Raw genomic sequence first — 7,627 nt, forward strand, 5'->3', positions numbered from 1 at the left:
TATAGGTCTACTAAAGAAAAACAAATTGTCAATGGTCAGCTGGTAATCTGTAATACGGTATTCAAAACAAGTCATTTAGTGCTGTCCTCTGGCTCTGCACATTTTTAAGAGTGTCACAGTAGTTTCCTAGAGCTGATATAACAAAGTATCCTAAAATGGTTGCTCAAAGAAACATACATTTATTCTCTCACAGTTAGGAGGCTGAAGGTCTGCAATCAAGGTATTGGCAGGGCCATGATTCCTGAGATTTCTGGGTAGAATCCTTCCTTGCCTCTTCCAAGCTTCTGGTGATGACCATCATCCAATGGCATTCCTCAGCTTGCAGCTATATTACTCCAGGGTCTCCCGCCATCATATCATGCCGTTCTCTTTCTGTGTCTGTCTTAACCTGGTGTTTTCCTCTTTTTTGAGTTTAGCAGTTATATTGAATTAGAGTACACATGATTGGCTTCATCTTAACTTGATTTCATCTGCACAGACAATATCTTCCAAATAATGTCACATTTATAGGTACCCCGTATTAGGACTTCAACATTTTGGGGGGGATGAGGGAACAATAACAGGAATGTTGGGCTTCTTTGTTTCTTTTTTTATTTATTTAGCATTTTTTTGCCTATTAATAAATTAAATACAAAAGATGACAACTATAATCATAACGAGGTTCTTTCAATCTCTGCTGGGATCTCTGATAGAGACATCCTCAACTCTGGGTCAGCAAACTTTTTGTTTGTTTGTTTAAAAATCCGGAGAGCAAATAATTTTGGCTTTGTGAACCATATTATCTCTTACAATTATAGCACGAAAGCAGCCAGTCAGTAGTAAATGAATGAGCATGACTCATAGAAGCTCTAATAAAACTTTATTTGCAAAAACTAATGGCAAGCTGGATTTTGCATATAGGCAAATTTTACCTACAGACCACTGTGCTAGACTATGATTCATTATAACCTGGATGTGAACATTATGAAATGAATCCAGCTTTGAATTCAGATGCACATAAATTGAAATTCCGGCCACCACTGAGTAGCTATGACCTTGACTGGCTTAACCTCAGTAAGTGCCAGTTCCTCATTAATAGAATGAGGACAACTCACACAAATCATCTGTAGAGTGCATAGCTTTTTGGAGGCATTCGGATGTAGCTGTCTATATGGGTCTTCCTTTACAGAGACAGTATAACAAAATGGATGTGAGCAAGAACTACAAGGTCAGACTGTCCCTTCCTGGTATTTGATCTTGGACAACTTCCTTAATATCACTGTGCCTCATTATTCTCATCATTCAAATAGAGATAATGATAGTGTTTACTTATGAAGATTCGGAGAGTTAATACAAGTAAAGCAATTAGACCAGTGATTGGCACTTAGTAAGCACTCAGTAAATGGTGCCTGCTCATATTGGCCATCATTGTTATAATTGGCTTCTCTTGTTACTCGGCAATAGGGTGTAACATTCAATTTTATTTTGGGTGAATTTAGGTTGGTTATTCAGTCCTAAGCAATTTATTTTTTTCTGATTTATCAGTTATATTAGGATGAAAGAATAGCTTCTCTTTTATTCTCTATACTATTTCTGTTCAATGAGGGAGGACAAAGGCATCAGAGTGTTATGGCAACCACTCTGTCCTCCAGCCACACTATGACTAAAGTTTTTGACACATGTTACAATAAGACTTTAAAGGAAAATAGAATTCAATAAGTAGAATTTTGCTTTACAGCCAACTTTGGGATAAAATATTTATTATATCTGAGGATCCACATGCAATTTGGAAACCTTTTCAATTAAAACAGGTACATAAAATTGGTTAAAATTTTGTTAATGAGTACTTGAGAAGTTTTCATGGATACATGACAGAGAAAAACCTCTGGGGTACTAATTTTCCTTGGTTATATTAATGTAATGATTTTCAGAAACTTGCCTTGTTCTAGTGGAAACAAATAAGGATGAAGAGTTAGCAGAAGAATTAGAATTAGAGTAATAAAACAGAAAACTGCTAATTAACTTTTGTTAGTAACTTAAAAATGTAAATTTAATTTAGAAATATGTATTTCTAAATAATGAGGACTATTTCCAGGAACTAATTATGATCATTTAGTTGGTTTCCCACTTTCTCCAAAGTAAGAGGAAATGTCAGTCATACCCCGCACTGTTCAGTTGGTGGTTTTGCAGTATATTCATGGAGTTGTGAAGCTCAGCTTAAAAGGGAATATTTTTATTTCTATATGTTGACTATGGCATGTAATATGCCCCTGTGTTCATAAGATAATGCCACCTGACACTGTTTGGGATAAATTCAAAACCATAGCCTTATAGTTTTATATTTCTATTACTTATATTTTAAGATTTTTTTCTTATTTTAGAGAATAAAAGTCTGAATCACCTGGATAATATTTAAAAGTCCTCTATAATTTAATGGCTTAGATTTTTTCCTAGTTGTTTCAGTTAGACTATGTGTAATTTTAAATAGTGAGCTTGGATAAATATATCGTTATTGTTTATTTCATGTAGAGACTTTGTGAATCTTTAACTACCTTCTCATATTGATAATCTAAGTGATTCCCCTTTTCTACCATAGTAGAGCTCATTACTTGTATCTTGGCCTCATTAAAGAATTTAGCATTTGCTCTTTAGCTATAGTCATTGGGACTAATTATTTATTTACTTATTTATTATTGTCATTATTATTATTATTTTATTTTTAATTTTTCACTATGGCCCCTGAATATATACTATTGCTTCTGCTAGCCCTTAGAATTGGTATATCATACAGTTCCCCCTAACCCCACCCTTTATTTTTCCAGTCTCTATCCAATAGGTTTTTTTTTTCAGTTTCTTGACATCTCCCCTCCCTCTATATTATAGTATTTTCGAGTTTGAGACTATATTAGTTTGCTAGAACAGCTGTAACGAAATACTGTACTGTATGTCCTAAGCAACAGAAATTGATTCTCTTATATCTCTGAATACTAGAAGTCCAAATTCAAGGATTAGTTCCTTCCAAGGGCTACAAGTGAAGGAAGAGTTCTAGGCCTTTCTCCTGTAGTTGTAAGACCCATTTCCTGTTCATGAGCTATTCTCCGATATGTATATCTCTATTTCCAAATTTCCCTTATTTATAAGGATATGAATTACATTACATTAGGGTCCACCCTCATGAGTTCACTTGAGCTTTTTCACCTCTGTAAAGACCCTATATCCAAGTATAGTCCCAATCTGAGGCTCTGCAGTTAGAACTTTAACCTATGGATTTTGGGGAGACAGAATTCAGTCTGTAACACAGAATCTTTAGAAATCCACCTCTGTAATGTTATAAATGAGAGACTAGAGAACCTAAGTGACTATTCTAAGCCTATGCATTCTGTTTTGAATAGAATCAGAATAGTAATCTTATTTTTTTCCACTCTCCAGACTATTCTGTTACCCTTCTCTCTCATGAATGTGTCAGTCTATTCTATACAAATAGACTGAAAGCTCCTCTGCACTGAACTCACTCAGGTTCTCTTTGAATTTAAGTGAAAGTGATTGAGGTTCATCTGAATCTATACCTACTTTGTTGGTTCTTTGCTTAAGTTTCTTAAGAAGTAATCTAATTTTCTGTGTATCTTCTACAAATAGTAACCATTTATTTATTCAGCAAAGATTTATTAAGACATGTAGCCTTGGTGCTGGCTAGACATTAGGCTGTTAATTTCAACAGGGTCTCTGAATGTTCTTTTCTATCATGTGAAGAAGGGTAAAATTAAGTTTTGCTGGTTTTAAGTAGTGTGCTGTTTAATGGTTATGTGCATAGTTTCTGAGACAATGTTCTCCAATGAGTAATGTTCTCCAATGAGTACACTTCTAACCAAGTATGCCTGTAACATTCTTAAGTACTGATGGTTTGTAAAGAATGTCAGTCACATGAAGTTTAAATTACCTTCCCTTCATTTCATCCTTGGCTGCTCACATGTTTATCATCCAATAAAGATAACAGATTGCAATATACATTAAGAGAAACCTATAGTGTTAATATTCTTATCTTTTATCATCTAGGAAATAAAAACACACATCAAAGTGGAAATTATTTTTAGGCAAAGTTACAGTAAACATATGCCAAGTATGTGATATATTAAACGTATATTTATTTTGGTCTTAACATATGTAAGATGTGAGAAGTTAAAACAACTGTTCTTATTATTACCTTTTTATATTTAACATTCAAAATGTTTTAAATAAAGATGGCATAGCTGATGATAGTGTAGATCCACCCATTATGTTTAACATTCAGAAGTGTACTTTCTTTTAATATTGCACATTTGTGTTATAATGTTGCATGCAAAATTTGAGATACATTTGTTAAGAGCTTTAGTTTAAAAATAATTCAGGCCCCAGAGAAAAGGAATTTACTTGAGAAATATAAGGTGGAATGATAAGTCATTTACCTATGACATTTATTTTATAATATATTCTGCACCACCCTTGACAGATATTAATGCTTTCTTATTTTCAATATCTTATTTTTTTTTTCCTTCATGAAAAATCTCAGGTAATGAAAAATATTAAGGAATGTTTTGGGAGAATAATAGTGAACATCAGATGAAAATATACTACTTAGGATGTAAGGACATTTAGACTACGGCATGTAGTTTGGGGAGGGTGACAGGAATAAAGGTAAAAACAAACAACAAAAAAGAGGCTTGAGGGCCAGGGCTCAGCAGAAGTGGGGGGTGTTAAAGCCTGTTAGCAAGGAGAACACTATCTGGTGTCAAAATCAGAAAATAATTAGGCAAGAAATGTGAAAAATGTCAGGAAGTGGTAACAGTTTTATAAAAAGGAAATTACTCTTGCACCTCATTGTGTATTGATTAGTGAGGGACAAGCAGTAAGAAGAGGAAGTTGTAGCTTTCAAAGAAAGACATGCCTACGGCAACAATGCTGTGCTTAATAAAAATAAAATAAAATAAGGCTTGACCTAATAGAAACTAGGCAGCAAGCCAATGATAAAAGCAGAACAGCCATCTCTCTGCCTTCATCATTCTAGCACCCGCACATAATTTACATCCCTGATGTTAGTGTTCAGGAATATTGCTTTAAACTCCATCTTGTTATCTTCTTCATAATCTATTTTTGTTAAGATTTTATTCTTTCTGTTTTTGTGCTGATTGCTACATGGTATTCAGTGGGAAATTTAGTACGTACAGCTCTAGGCAAAATTTTCCTTTCTTAGACAATTTACATTGGAATCAACAAATGGAGATGGAGAGGAGTCATTGCCGATTCTTGTCTGGATGTGGAAATTCGGTTGGTTAGACGAGTAAAAGTTTTGGAGACAATTGTGATGTGCTTTTTCTTAATGGGAACTCTAAATTTTTATTGTGCCTAATTTATTTTGCTTATAGCAAAAATAACTCAACATGAAAAAAATTGTGTGCAGGGGGGTGGAGCTTAAGGTATGCTTGTATCAGAAGAAAAGAGTGTGAGAAAGAGCAGCAAATATCATATTGCTGCAATAGTTAGGATTGTTATGTCATAAAGCCAAATAACATCAGTTTAAGCAAAAGTGGAACGTCATTTCTCACGTAAGAACCCATCATGCTGGGACAATGGCTCAGTTCTATGATGTGAGGTATATGCTCTTCTGAGGTCATGCTTTACCACACTTACTGGGTTGCTATGGTTCTCATGAATCTTCATGATGTCTGTATTTCACCCCATGGTAAGAGAATAAGAGGCAAAGGAGGTCGCCTCCGATCCTTTAGAGGAATGATCCAATGTTCATAGATCACTTCTGCACACACGCTGTTGCCCATAAATTAATCAAATGATGTTACTTACCTACAAAGGAGGTTCGGAAGTGTGGTCTTTCTGACCTTCCATGGGGTTTGTGAGATGGTAAAGAGGATAGACTGGATATTGAACAACAGCAAGTGGTCCTGGGCAAAACGAAGCTTTTGGATAGTGTGGTAGAACAAGATGGTAGGAATCTGGGCATCCAAATGACCATCTGATGCAGAGCTATGCTGCCAGCTTGGATCACTCTCCTCCAGACTTTGATATAAAATAGGTTTCTGGTAAGCTACTGTTGTTTCATTTTGGTTTGCTTTTTGGTCTTTTTGTTTCAGCAGCGTAGCCACCAGTTGCCTAAGAGAGCTAGATGTAGGAAAAAAAGTATCAAAAGTATATCCTTTAATAATATTCAGGAAAATATATTAAATATTATAATAAAATTAGGAAATGGAGCATAATTAAAGCAATCGAACTAAGAGAAAGATGCGAATTTCTCTGCAAATTTGCAATTAATATAAAAATATTCTTCCATTCTTCCTTTTTCCTTCTCTCCTCTCTTTTTTCTTCTTTTCTTCCTTCCTGTGCTGGTTCCTTTTTTTTTTTTCTTCCAATAAATGTCTTGAGACAGTTATCTGACCCCGATTTCTAGACATAAAGGCATCAAAAATGATTATTTCTTGGGATTAACATAACTGAATGTGCACTAAGAGGGAACCCTTTATGTGAGATAATTTTAAATTTTAGTATTATGATTATATAAGTCATACTAGTATGTCTGTGCAAAATTTTGGCCTTAAGTGCTGAACTCTTTCCATTTACGTGACAATATCCTTGCAAGTTGATAAATTGGCTTTTAAGGTTTAGGTCTATCTGTAATATGCTTAATTGTGATATCGTGGAGATATGCTTTTTGAATTTACTTCTCATTCGACTTATGCTTCCTGGCAGGGACCCTGACCACTGAACAATAAAGCAATTTTCACCATGATGTTATGCAATATTGAGCAGATTATATCATAGTTAATTTTAGATATCCATAACTCTGTTACCTGCAGATGCTAATTTTGCACTGCAGCTGGTTTTCAACCAGAAAAAAAAAATAGAAAATGAAAATTCTGAAGACACAGCAGCATCCTTTTTACCTTTGTTTTGTCCTGTATAGTAACATTTTTTTTTTTTTGAATTATAGACCTCTGAAAATTTATGAAAAGCCAGGATTCTTTCCTTGGGGGAAAAAATACCCAGACATATGTTTCTGAAATAGTTTGCATACAACTTCAGTGGTTAACAGATTTCCTAAACCTCAGGTATAGTTTCCATTTTGGAATCTAATATTTGGAACCCCTACTCTTATTCAATATATTAGATTGACTCATGGACTATTTAATGGAATCCCCTTTAGGTATTTAACAGTTTGGGATTAATTTTAACTTCTCAGCAAAATGTGATACCCAGGAATAGTTTAAGAAAGCCAAGAGTTTTAACTAAGTGTGGTAAAATATTCAGTGAAAAAGGATGGTATGTGTTGTTCCCCATAAGGGTCTCTAATGTGTAAGTCATCATTACCTATAGTACAGAAAACACAACTACACAAGGAAAAAAACAAACAAACAGCTTTTGCATTTTCTATAGAAAGTTTGTATTGCAAAGGACTTTTTATATAAGCAGCTTAATTAAAATAGTCTAAATAACCAAATCTTTATGTGCAGTTTTAAAGCAATATGTAGAATATGTAACTTTTACAAGACACAGTGGTATCATAGTTGTGATTCATTGGAAAACAGTGAAATTAGTATTAGCATAGCTCAGTATAAATACCTCTGCATTGAATTTCTAATAAAGTTCTTTATCCACTGAAGTA

The 7,627-nt window shown here is 34.2% G+C and overlaps 1 protein-coding gene across 12 annotated transcripts in view; it reads left to right on the forward strand.

Annotated features, from left to right (window-relative positions):
• Positions 1-7,627, forward strand: part of PCDH7 (protocadherin 7) — a 386,475-nt gene that overhangs the window by 142,113 nt on the left and 236,735 nt on the right. The gene's annotated exons all lie outside the window — the stretch shown is intronic.

This window comes from Rousettus aegyptiacus, unplaced genomic scaffold, assembly GCF_014176215.1.
Source record: "Rousettus aegyptiacus isolate mRouAeg1 unplaced genomic scaffold, mRouAeg1.p scaffold_m13_p_10, whole genome shotgun sequence".
Lineage (NCBI taxonomy): Eukaryota > Metazoa > Chordata > Mammalia > Chiroptera > Pteropodidae > Rousettus > Rousettus aegyptiacus.